The following is a 16,324-nucleotide window of genomic DNA, read 5'->3' as shown; positions in this document are numbered from 1 at the left end:
TTTTGGGGGTTGGGCAATGCCAGGTAGGTGCACAGATCACTTTGATTGGTGGGTTGCAAGCCCTTCAGTGGGACTCCTTTCTGGTGGATCTTGGTCTCTCCTGATTCTGTGCTATGTCTAAGAATAATCTATAATTCTTCACTTTTCAGATGATAAGTGCACTTTTTTGCTGTGGTTTTGCTTAAGTCCATCGATAGGCTGGTTTTGCATGGCTCCTATGCTGCCATTTTACCAGGAAGTCTTGTCACAAGTTTTTTTTTTTTTGGGGGGGGGGCGGTGATGTAGGATTTCACTGTAATCCAGACTGACCTGGAATTCATTATATAGACTCAGGGTGGCCTAGAACTCATGGAGATCCTCCTACCTCTGCCTCCCAAGTGCTGGGATTAAAGGCATGTGCCACCATGCCAAACTTTTGTCACAGGTTTTAAATTCTATTGGGAAAGTCCATATCAAGTCAAATTAATACTTAGTGTCTCTCATCACTGATGGGAAGGAAGTGTTGATGAAAGATGAATGAGTCCCTAAATACATGATTCCCCATTTGAGCACCTTAGGCAGAGGCAAAACCATATTGAAATTGTACAGGATATCATGGTGATGTTTGAAGGAAATGAATAAAATTCCAAACCACATTCCAGCCAAGTACCACCAATGCAGTTTTCTGATCAGCTTGTTTAATGGTGTACCTCACTTGTAGTCTGCCCAATAGGCCAAATTTTTGGAAAGGCCATTGGGTGACATTCAACCTGGAAAAGATGTATTCAATTGCAGACATGTTGTAATTCATGCTACTGCAACTCCTGCATGATTTATAATGTATTATATAATTGTTGATATGCACTTCCAAAGGTACAGGGTAAGGTACAAATGGATTTTCTGCTGTAATGTGGATGGTTTCACATAAAGTACTAACTGACTGCTGGAAGAAACCTGCATCCATGATGCCACCTATTGGTTGTGCTTGAACAAGATCAAAAAAGAACATGGGGTACTCATAAAGAGACGGAGCAGGTTATACAGCATCACTGTTTTGTTGATTATATTGTAAAAAATACTGGTATTGTCAAGCTGGTAAATATTATTTCTGTTTTATTTTTGCCATCATGTGCAATCATGTAGGTGGCATTATATGTCATGTTGACATACTGTTGGAGATGTGTTTGTGTCACTCTGAAGGTTCAATTAACTGTTGTCCCATTGAAATGAAACCAACTGAGGCTGATTAAAGTAGCTGTCATATTATTTGAAAATAAGGAGTAATAATTGCCTTTGTACATAATCATCCTATTATGTGCCATCCAAAAATATTTCATGGTAAAAGGTAAAGTCTCTGGTTGCTGTACACATAGGGCTGCAGAGTACACCTGGGTTATGGTAGATTTATATAATCCAGGGGCTGACAGAGCCATGATACATAAGGTATCATATTCAAGGCATTTATAATTTATCTGAGAATCAACATCATAAGTGGCATAAGGCTGTGGTATTGGGTCAGTAAGGATAATTGGGAATTTACAATGTTGGGAACCCAAGGTCAGTATATTATGTCAGTCTGGTACTGGTAGGAAACTCTCATTCGTGATATCAATATCTCTTACCTGTGAACTCCATCACTCTAATTTTCCATAAAAAGGAAAATTGGGAAAGCCAACTATACATAAAATAGTATAATTAGTCAAATTTAACTTCAGGTATAATCCAAACAGGTCCTTTTGACAAGGAGCCCCATATGGTGATGGGATTGGTGCCCACTTAAAAATTCCAATCAGTTGTTTAGCCTCCCCATGGGGAAGGCCAGGGATAAGCAGTGGGGATAGCTAGTGGATTGCCAGTCATCTCATTGCCTGTGCTGTCATCATAACCATTAAAATCATCAGTAGGTTCAAGCATCTGTTTAATCCATGGCAAAAAGAAAGCTGACAAAATTTGTCTCTGCTCCATATTTGCATGTGAAGGTTTGATCCATATCTTCATTCAAAAGTATATCTGGAGGCTCCCCCATTATGGTGGACTTCTATGATTCATCTGGTGTGGACATCAATCTTGCACATGTGCATAATGTAAATTGCAGAAACTGCTGTGACCTGCTGCTAGAACTCAGTACCATGGCAACATAAAGGGTTTTCATCATGAATATTTATTTGACCTATATCTTTGAGTGAAGCTCTGACTATTGGGCTATGCTGGGCAGTTGACTTTCTATACTGTTCACAGTAAGAATAGTACACATGGTAGCCCAAATGTTGGCACCAGACATATTTAGCCCAAAATGAGTGTCTTGCATATGTAACATTGAGACCAATATGGTAATGGTTCCAATATTGTGGAACCAAGCCCTTAGGATCCAGTAACTATAGATTGAGTTTAGTTGGTTTTATTGGTGGTGCCACTGTGGTGGTGACCATGTTGTCAATGTGTCACTGCCAAGAACTCACTCATCATGAATAATAACAGCAATAATATAAAAAGCCACCACACCAATCCTCCTGGGTCATCTTATCGCAAAGGTTCCATATACCATTGTGTAAATATATCTATAGTACAGAGGATGCAATTGGTTACCCATATATGGGCCCAATGAGTGGTCTCATTATATTATATTTCCTGTTATCACAGAAGGGATTGTGCTCCAGCAGCAGGACCACTATTATCAATGTATGCATTATGTCTATGACCCAGATAATTAGTCCCACTATTTTTGTGTTGAATGTCATCCAATGATATCTTTTAATTTTCTCATGCATAGATCACCCTTTTCCCCATTTGTCCAAACTATATAGCTATCTCTGGGTTCCACAATTTCCTGTTGGTAAAAAGAATTGTCAGCATTCTGCCACATAATTTTGTGTGGTAATAGCATTACAGGTTTATCACTTATTTTGGGTAGGCCAATGACCCCATGCCCATATACTTCCTACAGGAGGCTGACTCTATGCTGTCTATATCTGGAATTTAACTCAAAATAAGCTATTTCCAATGCCTTCTTAAAAAGTGTTTTAACTAATATTTGAAGTTTATGTTTTAAAAGGCCATTTTAATGTTCTGCATTCCCTGTTGCTGTCAGGTTATATTGTAAATGAAAATCCCAGAGTATATCTATTACACATGCCCATTTTTGTACTACATTCCTTGTAAAGTGAGATCCATGATCTGAGATAATTAGCATAGCAGTCCCATGCTGAGCAACCCAAGTCCACAATGTATAAATGATTGAGACCTGATTTGGCTTTTCACATATCTTTGCACTTCCCAAACCTGTACATATATCTATGAGAGTACATGCATATTGATTATGGAAAGACAATAAAGGGCCAAAAATTTGATCTGAATATCATAATTAAATCTTACAGGTTTTGAGACAACACTAGCTGGGTTATGCCTAAACCTCAACTCAGTTCCAGGACAGTCGTCCCAGGCAATTATTCTTTTGCATTCCTGCCAAGTAACTGATAGATTTCTGTATTTCATCCATGTAAACATGATATGTGTTCCCAAGTGTCCCAAAGTCTTATGCAGTTTACTAATTATCCTCTACTAATTGGTGCCTCATTTTCCTGTACTATTTTTTTTTCAATTTTTATTAACATTTTCCATGATTATAAAATATATCCCATGGTAATTCCCTCCCTCCCCACCCCCACACTTTCCCATTTGAAATGCCATTCTCCATCATATTACCTCCCCATTACAATCATTGTAAGTACATATATACAATATCAATCTATTAAGTATCCTCCCCTCTTCCTTTCTCTACCCTTTATGTCTCCTTTTTAACTTACTGGCCTCTGCTACTAAGTATTTTCATTCTCACGCAGAAGCCCAGTCATCTGTAGCTAGGATCCACATATGAGAGAGAACATGTGGCGCTTGGCTTTCTGGGTCTGGGTTACCTCACTTAGTATAATACTTTCCAGGTCCATCCATTTTTCTGCAAATTTCATAACTTCATTTTTCTTTACCGCTGAGTAGAACTCCATTGTATAAATGTGCCACATCTTCATTATCCACTCATCTGTTGATGGACATCTAGGCTGGTTCCATTTCCCAGCTATTTTAAATTGAGCAGCAATAAACATGGTTGAGCACGTACTTCTAAGGAAATGTGATGAGTCTTTTGGATATATGCCTAGGAGTGCTATAGCTGGGTCATATGGTATATCAATCTGTAGCTGTTTTAGGAACCTCCACACTGTTTTCCACAATGGCTGGAACAGATTGCATTCCCACCAGCAGTGCTTGATTGGCTTGTTTGATTCCTTATTATTTAACTTTTTGAGTTCTTTGTATATCCTAGATATTAATCCTTTATCAGATATATAGCTGGTGAAGATTTTTTCCCATTCTGTAGGTTGCCTCTTTGCTTTTTTCACTGTGTCCTTTGTGGTGCAAAATCTTTGTAATTTCATTAGGTCCCAGTGGTTAATCTGTGGTTTTATTGCCTGAGCAATTGGGGTTGTATTCAGAAAGTCTTTGCCAAGACCAATATGTTGAAGGGTTTCCCCTACTTTTTCCTCTAGCAGTTTCAAAGTTTCCAGTCTGATGTTAAGGTCTTTAATCCATTTGGACTTAATTCTTGTGGATGGCGAGAGAGAAGAATCTATTTTCATCCTTCTGCAGATATATATCCAGTTTTCAAAACACCATTTGATGAAGAGGCTGTCTCTTCTCCAATGAGTATTTGTGGCATTTTTATGGAATATCAGGTGGCTATAGCTACTTGGGCTTACATCTGGATCCTCTATTCTGTTCCACTGATCTACATGTCTGTTTTTGTGCCAGTACCATGCTGTTTTTGTTACTATGGCTCTGTAGTATAGGTTAAAATCAGGTATGGTGATACCACCAGCCTCTTTTTTGTTGCTCAGTATTATTTTAGATATTTGAGGTTTTTTGAGATTCCAAATGAATTTTTGGATTGTTTTTTCTATTTCCATGAAGAAAGCCTTTGAAATTTTGATAGGGATTGCATTAAATGTGTAGATTGCTTTAGGTAAGATTGCCATTTTTACAATATTGATTCTTCCAATCCAGGAACAAGGGATGTTTCTCCACTTTCTAGTGTCTTCTGCAATTTCTCGCTTGAGTGTTTTAAAGTTCTCATTGTAGAGATTCTTTACTTCCTTGGTTAGGTTTATTCCAAGGTATTTTATCTTTTTGATGCAATTGTGAATGGGGGTGATTTTCTGATTTCATCTTCTGTGTGTTTGTTGTTAGCATATATGAAGGCTACTGATTTCTGTGTATTTATTTTGTATCCTGCTACATTGCTGTAGGTTTTGATCAGCTCTAACAGCTTCCTAGTAGAGTGTTTAGGGTCCTTTATGTATAGAATCATGTCATCTGCAAATAACGATAACTTGATTTCTTCCTTTCCAATTTGTATCCCTTTTATGTGTCTCTTGCCTTATTGCTATGGCTAAGACTTCCAAAATTATATTAAATAAAAGTGGGGACAGTGGACACCCTTGTCTTGTTCCTGATTTTAGTGGAAAAGCTTCCAGTTTTTCCCCATTTAGTAATATGTTGGCTGTAGGCTTATCATAAATAGCCTTTATTATATTGAGATATGTTCCTTCTATTCCCAGTCTCTGTAGGACTTTTATCAAGAAGGGATGTTGGATTTTGTCAAATGCTTTCTCTGCATCTAATGAGATGATCATGTGATTTTTGTCCTTCAACACGTTTATGTAATGTATTACATTTATAGATTTGTGTATGTTGAACCATCCATGCATCTTTGGGATAAAGCCTACTTGGTCAGGGTGAATGATCTTTTTGATATATTCTTGTATTTTGTTTGCCAATATTTTTTTGAGAATTTTTGCATCTATGTTCATGAGGGAGATTGGTTTGGAATTTTCTTTTTTTCTTCTATCTTTGCCTGGTGTTGGTATCAGAGTGATGCTGACCTCATAGATGGAGTTTGGTAGAATTCCTTCTTTTTCTATTTCCTGGAAAAGCTTAAGAAGCAATGGTGTTAGCTCTTCCTTAAAAGTCTGGTAAAATTCAGCAGTGAATCTGTCCGGGCCTGGGCTTGTTTTAGTTGGGAGTTCATTGATAACTGTTTGGATCTCCATGGTTGTTATAGGTCTATTTAAGTGATTAATCTCATTTGGATTTAATTTAGGTAGGTCATATAGATCAAGGAAATCATCCATTTCTTTCAGATTTTCATACTGTGTGGAGTATATGCTTTTATAGTATGTCCCTATGATTTTTTGAATTTCTCTGGAATCTGTTGTGATGTTTCCTTGTTCATCTCTGATTTTATTAATTTGTGTCTCTTCTCTCTTTCTTTTGGTCAGATTTGCTAAGGGTTTATCAATCTTGTTTATCCTTTCAAAGAACCAATTCTTTGTTTCATTAATTCTTTGGATTGTTCTTTTTGTTTCTATTTCATTAATTTCTGCCCTAATCTTTATTATTTCTTCCCGTCTACTGATTTTTTGGTTTTCCTTGTTCTTCTTTTTCCAAGGCTTTAAGGCGAAGCATTAGGTCATTTACTTGCGACCTTTCTAATTTCTTAATATAGGCACTCAATGCTATAAATTTACCTTTTAGAACTGCCTTCATTGTGTCCCAGAGATTTTGGTATGTTGTGTTCTCATTATCATTTGACTCCATAAATTTTTTGATTTCCTTTTTGATTTCTTCATTGACCCATTCATCATTTAGTAGTGTATTGCTTAGTTTCCATGATTATGTGTATGCTCTATAGCCTTTCTTGCTACAGATTTGTAGTTTAATTCCATTGTGGTCAGATAGAATGCAAGGAATTATTTCAATTTTCCTGAATTTTATAAGATTTGCTTTGTGTCCTAATATATGGTCTATTTTAGAGAATGTTCCATGTGCTGCTGAAAAGAATGTATATTCTGCAGCCTTTGGATGAAATGTCCTGTATATATCTGTTAAGTCCATTCCTTCTATCACCTCATTTAGTCCAGATGCCTCTCTGTTTATTGTTTCCCTGGATGACCTGTCAATTGATTAGAGTGGGGTGTTAAAGTCACCCACCACCACTGTGTTTGGTGTTATCTGTGACCTTAGTTCTAATAGTGTTTGTTTGACGAATTTGGGAGCCCCCATGTCAGGTGCATATATGTTTAGGATTGTAATGTCCTCCTGTTGGAGTGTGCCCTTAATCAAAATAAAGTGACCTTCCTTATCTTTCTTGACTAACGTCGGACTAATGTCTACCCTGTCTGATATTAGGATAGGAAACCCTGCTTGTTTTCTAGTCCCATTTGCTTGAATCACCATCTTCCAACCTTTCACCCTAAGATAATGTCTATCCTGTGTAGAAAGGTGAGTTTCTTGGAGACAACAAATTGTAGGATCCTGCTTTTTAACCCAGTCTGAAAATCTATGTCTTTTCGTTGGGGCATTGAGGCCGTTGATATTAAGAGATATTATTGATAGGTGTGTATTTTTGTTTGCCATTTGTGTGTGTGTGTGTGTGTGTGTGTGTGTGTGTGTGTGTGTGTGTGTGTTTCTGGTTCTACCTGCGCTCTCTTCTGTTAACTAGTATTTGAGTATTGCTTGTTTTTTCTAGGTTCCTTATATATGTGCTTTTCCTTTTCTTCAGCATGGAGGATTCTATCAAGTATTTTCTGTAGAGCTGGTTTTGTCTTCAAATACTCCTTTAATCTGCTTTTGTCATGGAATGTCTTTATTTCTCTATCTATTTGAATGGATAACTTTGCAGGATAAAGTAACCTTGGTTGAAAGTTGTTATCTTTCAGAACTTGGAATATATCACTCCAAGCCCTTCTGGCTTTAAAAGTTTGTGTTGAATAATCTCCTGTAATCTCATGGGCTTGCTTCTGTAGGTAACTTGATTTTTCTCTCTAACTGCTTTCAATATTTTTTCTTTGGTGTGTGTGTTTGGAAGTTTGATTATAATATGGCGAGGAGAGGTTCTTTCTGGGTTTTGTCTGGCTGGGGTTCCAAAGGCTTCCTGTATCTGCATTGGCACCTCTTTCCCAATTTGGGGGAAATTTTCTTCTATGATTTTGTTGAAGATGCCTACTATGCCTCTGGAGTGGAGTTCTTCTCCTTCTACTATGCCCTGAATTCTTATATTGGATCTTTTCATAGTGTCCCGAATATCTTGAAATTCCCTCTCATACTTTTCTATAAGTTTGTCTTTGTCTTTGTTGGACTGCATTAGGTCTGCCACCTGGTCTTCTAGCTTAGATATTCTGTCCTCTCCCTCATCCATCCTACTGGTGAGATTTTCTACAGAGTTTTTTATTTCACTAACTGTGTTCTTCATTGCTAGTAATACTGACTGGTTTTTCTTTATTATTTCTACTTCCTTATTTATGTCTTGTATTGCCTTCTTTATTTCATGAAATTGGTGTCCTGCATCTTGTTTGATTCCTTTGATTTCCTCTTTAAGTTCCTCTTTGACTTCTTTGATTTGTTCTCTGACTTCTTTGAACATATTTACAATCATTCTGTTGAACTCTTTCTCAGGCATTTCCTCTAACTCTTTCTCACTGGAGGACATTTCTGATGCATTAATACTTTTAGGTGGGTTTATATCATCTTGCTTTTTAGTGTTTCTTGTGTTATAATGTATATATTTTTGCATCTTGGATTAAGTTAATGCTTGGATTTTCTAGCTAGCTGGGTATTCTTAGCTGTATCAATTGATTTGATGTAATATATTTTCAGGGTAGCACCTTAAGGTGTTAGGTGTGGCTCTTAAGACTCTCAGAGTATCTATAAAGTTGTTCTTAGGGGTTGAGTTTCCCTGCTATAGGAGTATTCAAGCAGGCTGAGTGGAATAAAATACAGGTAGATTCTAAAATTTAACTAAACACTGTACACATTCAATCAAAAACAGCCCCAAGTATGTATGCAAGAGTAGTTATTATAATGACCAGATCCTCTATCAACAAAAAGGTTAAGATTTCTGGTCTGTTGAGGGATCCAAGTCAGGTTGCGACCAAGTGAGACCCTTCCCTGGTGCAATCCCAGTTACCTTGGGTGATTTTGGTCTCAGTCAAGTTGCTGCCTGGGCTGTCGGGCTGCTGTTCTGATTTCTGGAGCTGGGCACTTGCTTTTCCTGCAGGGCAAACCAAGCCTGGCAAGTGTGGCCCTGCAGATCAGCACCCCTGCTGCTGGAACTGCTTCTGCTCAAGCTGCCCCTGCGGGGACTGTAGCCACTGGTGCTGAAGGTGCTGCTGCTGGACCCACTGCTACTGCCTCTGCTGCTGGTGTAGCTGCCACTGCTTGAGACACCACTGCTGCTGATGCTGCTGCTGCTGTATCCACTGCTGCTGCTCCCCCTGAAGCTGCTGCTGCCCAGTCTGCCGCTGCTGCCACTCCTGGGTCTGCTGCTGCTGGGGCCGCTGTTACCGGTGCTGGAGCTGCTGATGTTGCTGCCGAACTCTGCTCCTGCTTGGGTCCCGCTGTTGGCGTCGCCGGGTCCCGGCTGCTGTTCTGTTCGCCGGAGCTGTGCTCAGGCGGTGGGGGAGGGGAGGGAGCCTGAGCTGCTTTGTTTCTCTCGCTGCTCCAAGCGTTCTTCTACCTCGCGGTCTGCTCCTCCGTTGCTCGCTGCCGCTCTCCCCTCACGTTTCCCGATTTGCGGAGAGCGTGGTGTGAGGGAAAGCTCTGGCACCTGGCTTTTACTGTGGCTCGAGCCGAGTCTGGCGGCTTTCTGGTGCGCCGCGGCGGCGGAGGTTGGCCGAGCTGCCGGAGCCGCTTTTCCCGCCTGTGCAGGCTCTGGACGCTCTGGAAGTCTTCTACTTCTCTGCTGCCGCTTCAATTTCCTATACACCTCACTTTTAATAAAAGTGTGTATTTTGGGCTGGAGAGATGGCATAGCGGTTAAGCGCTTGCCTGTGAAGCCTATGGACCCTGGTTCAAGGCTCGGTTCCCTAGGTCCCACGTTAGCCAGATGCACAAGGGGGCGCTCACATCTGGAATTCGTTTGCAGTGGCTGGAAGCCCTGGCACGCCCATTCTCTCTCTCACTCTCTATCTGCCTCTTTCTCTCTCAATCACTCTCAAATAATCAAGTAAATAAATAAAAATCTTTAAAAAAAAAAAAGTGTGTATTTTGCTGAGGTTTTTTGGTCTTTTTTCCCCCCTAGGCTGCTTTGGCATGGTACCTATGCCGCCATCTTAACCGGAAGTCCTCCTATACTATTTTCCATTGTCTAGGGCATTTAAGCGTCATGTGCAGATCTCTATTATCCATAATCCTCTATGGGGCTCTTTTGTAATTCTTAGAGTCATAATTTGAGCTAAATGATCTGCTTTACTGTTACGAATATTAGTGGTGTCTTGCCTACCCATGTGTGCTTCCACATGTGTTATAAGGAATTTTATACCTTCTGCTAATTTGCTAATCTGTACCCAATCTTCCTTAGACCAAATACCCATGTTGTTGGTCTTCCAATTAGTTTGTTCCCATTTAGCTGACCAGGGGGCTATTCCATTAAGCAGGCACCATGAGTCAGAGCAAATGCAGATTAACCACCTTCCTTCCTTTGCTGACTGTCATAATGCCAGCAAGGCTGCATGCACTTATGCATACTGCATGGACTTTGGCTCCCCCTCATCCATCACGATATATCCATCAGACAGTCTCCAGGCTGCAGATTTCCTTCACAGCTTGCCCCCCATATTTACAGATAATCTGTCCATGAACCATGCATTCATTTGCATAGGGTGCCATTCAGTCATCCCCCATGTTCTGATAGATTCCTTTTTGGGGGGGCGGGGTGTGCATGACAATGAAAGCCTGGGTATAAGAGGTAGTTGTGCCAACTCTTCTATCCAGCCAAGTGTGTCCCCTTGGGGTGACACCATATAGTCCTTCATAAATGCCTGACGGTACCTTTTCCACTGTAATACTTTTGGCTTTTTTTGTCCTTCCAACCAAGGCTTTGCCTGGTATCCAGATTTATTTCAGCAGGGGTACTAGGGTTCTGAGTATGAGGCACTGATCCTAGATATTGGGGCTAACTGTCCTTAATGCCTCATACAGGGTCCATGCTAATTTTTCAAGGAAGGAATACTTATTCTCTGAGAATGGAAACCTTTTATAATGGAATGCCACTGGTCACCTAATTCCCTGTGGTTGTTTTGTAAAAATGTTCCAGTTAGCATTATTGTTGAGAAACAGTATATCCATATATATGCCATCCTCAGTTGCATAGTATATAGTTGACAAAACTCAGATATATAAGCACATGCTTGATCGAAAGCTTGTTGTTGCTGCTCTCCCCATTGGAAGTCATCAGCCTTTCTGGTGACATCATATAGTGGCTTCAATATTAATTGTAAATAAGGTATATGGAGGTGCCAATATTCAAATAATCCAATCGAGTGCTGCATTTGTGTTTTATTTTAAGGTGGTTTTAAATTAGCAATTTTACTGATAACACAGAGGGAATCTTGGGGCCCTCACTGGTTCAAATTATTCCTAAGAACTTAACACTAGTGTCTGGGGGGGTGACCGTTTTCATTATTAATAATCCATCCAACCCCATTTAAGTTTTTACTAGTGCATATAACACTTCTTGCGCCTCGGTATGCCTACAAACAATTATGTCATCCACGTAAGATAGTATCAGGGTACCAGGTGAATGTTTTACCTTATCCAGGCTCGACTGCAGACTGACATGTGAAATGATCAGGCTATGACAATATCCCTGTGGGACTCTAGTAAATTGATACTGTTTATTTTATCATGTAAATGCAGTATATTCACTACTGTTAGGATGCACAGAAATGCAAAAGAACATGTCTGACAAGTCCACTGTTGCAAAATATTGCACATTGAAATTTCTACTTTTGTTAAAAATTTCCTGTACTTCAGGTAAATTCCCAGGCATGTCTGTAGTCCACTGTGAACCTGTATAGCCCATTAGTCTTCCTCACTGGCCATACTGGACTATTATATGAAAAGGATTGGGTACATTTCATAATGCCTTTCTATAAAAGTTTCTTCATATTATCAGTTATTTCATCATGCCCCCCTTCAATGGATACTTTTTAGTAAAAGATTGAGGGACCTTTGGTAGTACTATGTGTGGCAGGTGGACAGTTCTTAACAATGCACTGGTCCCCTTTCACCACTTATATGGTTTCCATTGTGGAAATATTATATTTATCATATCTATCCCTAATATGTCTGTTGGAGCTGTCAAAAAAACATCATTACAAGGTATAGTGATATCAAACACTTTAAAACGTACTTTCTTTATGGGAGTTTCTGGCTAGTTTGGTGGATGCCTTCAATTTCTGTTTCCTCTCCAATTTCACAGGCTGGTAGGCTAGTTATTATCATAACTTGACTCCCTTTGTCCACCAGAAACATGAAGCAGTGAATATTGCCTCTTATCACGCAGCATAGCTATGCATAGGAGTGGAGGTCGCCCTCGGCACCCTGGGATACCCCATGATGGGTCTCAGAGGTGTCCATGGCCCTTGCCTGCTGGATCTGTCAGATAACAAGAGCTCCTCCTCCTGGATGGGGCAGTCCCCAAATGGCTTGATGTTCTTGAAAAACACCTAGGGAACATTGTGTCCCCAGGAGCCACACCCGTTTTTTTGTTGTTTTTTCTCTTCTGCATTTACTGAATCTTTGATTACATCAGGGACATTTATGCAGTCAGGGCAACACTTATACCATTGGTGTGCTCTTAGACAGTAAAGGTGGCACTTGCCTGCTTAGTCTTAACAGTTAAAGTCATCACCTTATTTGTTTCTAACTCCCTCATTTGTTTAAAGAACTCAGTAAATGCAGCTATAATCTGGCATATGGCGAGGGCTGTAGCCAGAGTCATTCTCATATGCTGAGGTGTCTCATTTATCACTATTTTCTTCACTTCTGACATGAATGGTGCCACTTGTGGGGGAATTAATGGGTCATCATCTTTCTTTCCAAAATTCTAGTTATATAATTGACATCTTTTTCTGCTCTTTAAGAAATTCTTGCCTATATGTATGTAATTCTACTCTAGTTAAATTTCTGGTTTCCACTATTTGTTCTACTTCCATTTCTAGTCCTCTTGCAGCTCTGTGGGGAGTAGTCACCACTTTTGAGTTAAAAATGGTAGGGTACCAGCAGTGGTTTTGTCCCCTTCCCATTCTCCAATGGCATCTGTAAGAATGGGTTACTTTTACATCTCTCTAACACTGCATGGCCAGTCTCTTTCCTTTCATTCTGTCTTCTTCAATATTATTTAAAATTTTACATAAAATGGCGGGTATTTCCTTTTGCTGAACTTAAGGTATGATTGGTTCTACAACTTCTGGCTTGTGGGGCAGAATTTCTATCTTTGTCCCTTTCTCATACTTGGGTAATTTTTCATGAACTATTTTTTCTGTTTTTCTCCATTCTGACTGTGACTTAAGCTCGTTCCTCTCTGGACACCTTCATCTCCACCATTCCTTACAGTGGTACATTTTGTGGGAAGGCTAAATAAGAATTTCATGTACTTTTTTTTCTAAAATACCAGCTACAGGAATTTGCACTATATATTTTTGAGGTTAGAGTTTCCAATTTTCTTTCAGCTAATCTGAATATTCTTTTTGCAAACCAATTTCCTATATGGACTTGTTCATGCCTCAGTGCCATGGGCCCACTACAGCAACCTGGTCTTAAGACCTTTACAAGCCTATGTCATTGTCGGAGTCTGGTCTGTCATCCAGGGTGGCTCCCTGCATCCACGTGATTGTGGCATCTCTGCATTTCCCTGGGTGGCATTCACACACTTTGCTTTCCTCTGAATGACTTGCACCATCTCAGCCAAGTTCCAGCACCCAATTTTAGGACTCTAGTACCAACATGTGGCTGACTGCCACCTGTGCCATTGGAGTACTATGACAGAGGGGCAACAAGAAACCTCTTCAGGAAACTGCCTATCGCTGGGGTAGCGGATTGCCTTGTGCCAATTACACCACAAGAAGCATGTTATTTAGTTCCACTCTATGAGTGTTGCATGAAACTTAAACAAACTATATTGTTTGTATACAGTGGATTTCCCTAAGACATGGGGAGCTTCCTCAGTTTTTCTAAGAAGAAAATCATAATAAGTCACTACTTTATCAGACTTAGATTGTAAACTCAGTGGTAATCACCCAGAAACACCACCCAGAAACACCAGCATGAACAAGACAAGAACCATCTTAAAATTACAAAGTAAAATTACAGAGTTTTAGCCAGGCATGGCTAAATAATCAAGAAATATATATTTTGTAGTAATATTTTTTAAAAAAATTTAGTTCATTTTTATTTATTTATTTGAAAGTGACAGAGAGTGAAAGAGGCAGAGAGAGAGAGAGAGAGAGAGGGAGGGAGAGAATGGGCACACCAGGGCTTCCAGCCACTGCAAATGAACACCAGATGTGTGTGCCCCCTTGTGCATCTGGCTAACGTGGGTCCTGGAGAATCGAGCCTTGAACCGGGTCCTTAGGCTTCACAGGCAAATGCTTAACCGCTAAGCCATCTCTCCAGCCCTGTAGTAACATTTTTGGCTTGAACATGAAGACATGAAAAATTAAAAAAAAAATTAAAGCTTATCATAATTGGGAGATTTCATATATATGTATATACATATATGTGTGTGTGCATGTGTAATGAGGAAATTTAGCACTTTTAAAGGCTAAATAAGATGTCCACCCAACCTATAAGTCAGTTTCTGAAATTAATTCAGCTAGACCTAAATGTCCAAAGAACATGGGAAGTGGACAAAACTGTCATGATCTAATGAAAAACAGAGAGACAAGTCTCATGGAAGAGAGAGGGAATGGGCATGGCAGTGCCATTTGCCACTGCAAACAATTTCCAAATGTATGCTCCACTATGTGCATCTGGTTTTGCAAATAAGCATCTTTAACTGATGACCCAAAAAGAATTCTTTTCTTTTTTGGGGGGGTGGGTTCCGAGGTAGGGTCTCACTCTAGCTCAGCCTGATCTGGAAATCACTATGTAGTATCAGTGTGGCCTCAAGTCAATTTTACAGAACTACAATGAAATCCAAACATACACAAAATTTTGTGCCACAATCTATAGCTATTCATACCTTAACCAAATTCATATTTATGCCTGTGGTACTTTGGTAAACTTGTTCACGAATGACATAAGTTAAATTTAAAGTATTAAGACTTATTGTTGGAAGAATTGGGAATTATATCTTAAATTACAACATAACTTTGTTTAGAATTTTCTTTTACTGCTCATATGAAGTACATAGTTTTCAAGTGTATGACAGATAAACACTGCTCAGTGTCTCCAAATATGGTCTATTTACCTGATAAGATGGTGGGGGGGAAGTAAGTAATCCTTCTGTGGGATTTTTTTTTTTCTTTGAGGCAGGGTTTTAGATATAATAACCCTAGGAGATAATTAACTATTAATGTGTCAATTTTAACCTTAAGATTTAGTTACAAGGTTGACAAATAGAGGAATTTAGCTAACTTGTTTGGGTACTCTAAGGTCAGTCTTTCATAACCATTATCATGCCCAGATTAACATCAGTAAATTCTAGTTTTAAGTTTACAGCCTGAATACCATAGTAACCTGCTACCAGCCAGGGTCTTCCTTTGTTAGTCTGATGTAAATCCTAGGCTAATAGTCATTTTATGTCTCAAGAAGTCTGTAATCTGATCAAGGACTTTGTCTTTAACTTCTGTTTAGGCTTACTCATACCTTCATCTACATACTTTGCTTATACCTCCATCTGCATACTTTTACTCTACAATCTATGTAACCATCTGTAACAATCTTTTTCATCAAACATTTAACACACAACATTTAAAGTTTTCTCTCCAGTTTATCATTCAGTCAGTTCATGTTCTAACTATCAACAAAAATTTTCATTGTCTTTACCATAAAACTTTTAGTAGAAGGCCTTTTGAAATAACTTTTGATTGAGAATATCACCCACAATGAAATGGTACTGCTCAGAACAGAAATCATTTTGCAGCTTTAGGGCTGTGAACCACATAAATACTCACACACACACATTTATTTTTGGTGCACTTTTCATATAGACTGCAGACAATAATTTTCCCCTCAAATATTCATTCATTCAGAAGCTATGCATTTCTATTATAATTTTTTATTCTATTTACAACTCCGTAGACCAAAATCTAACCTCCTTAAAAGGCAGGGGTTCAGAAGAGGATGAAAGAACTGAAGGAGCTGGAGGAATTGTTGAGACCTGGCCATCGAAGGTGTCTGGGTCAAAAGCAGAGGGTGAGGACAAGTAAAGGGGTGGGGTTTAATTTAGTGCATACATGAGACCTTGGCAAGAAGGGCCAAGTGAGAAGAGCAGAGAGAGCAGAGAGAAGGC

Source organism: Jaculus jaculus, chromosome 8 (assembly GCF_020740685.1).
Source record: "Jaculus jaculus isolate mJacJac1 chromosome 8, mJacJac1.mat.Y.cur, whole genome shotgun sequence".
Lineage (NCBI taxonomy): Eukaryota > Metazoa > Chordata > Mammalia > Rodentia > Dipodidae > Jaculus > Jaculus jaculus.
This window is presented reverse-complemented; position numbering follows the sequence as displayed.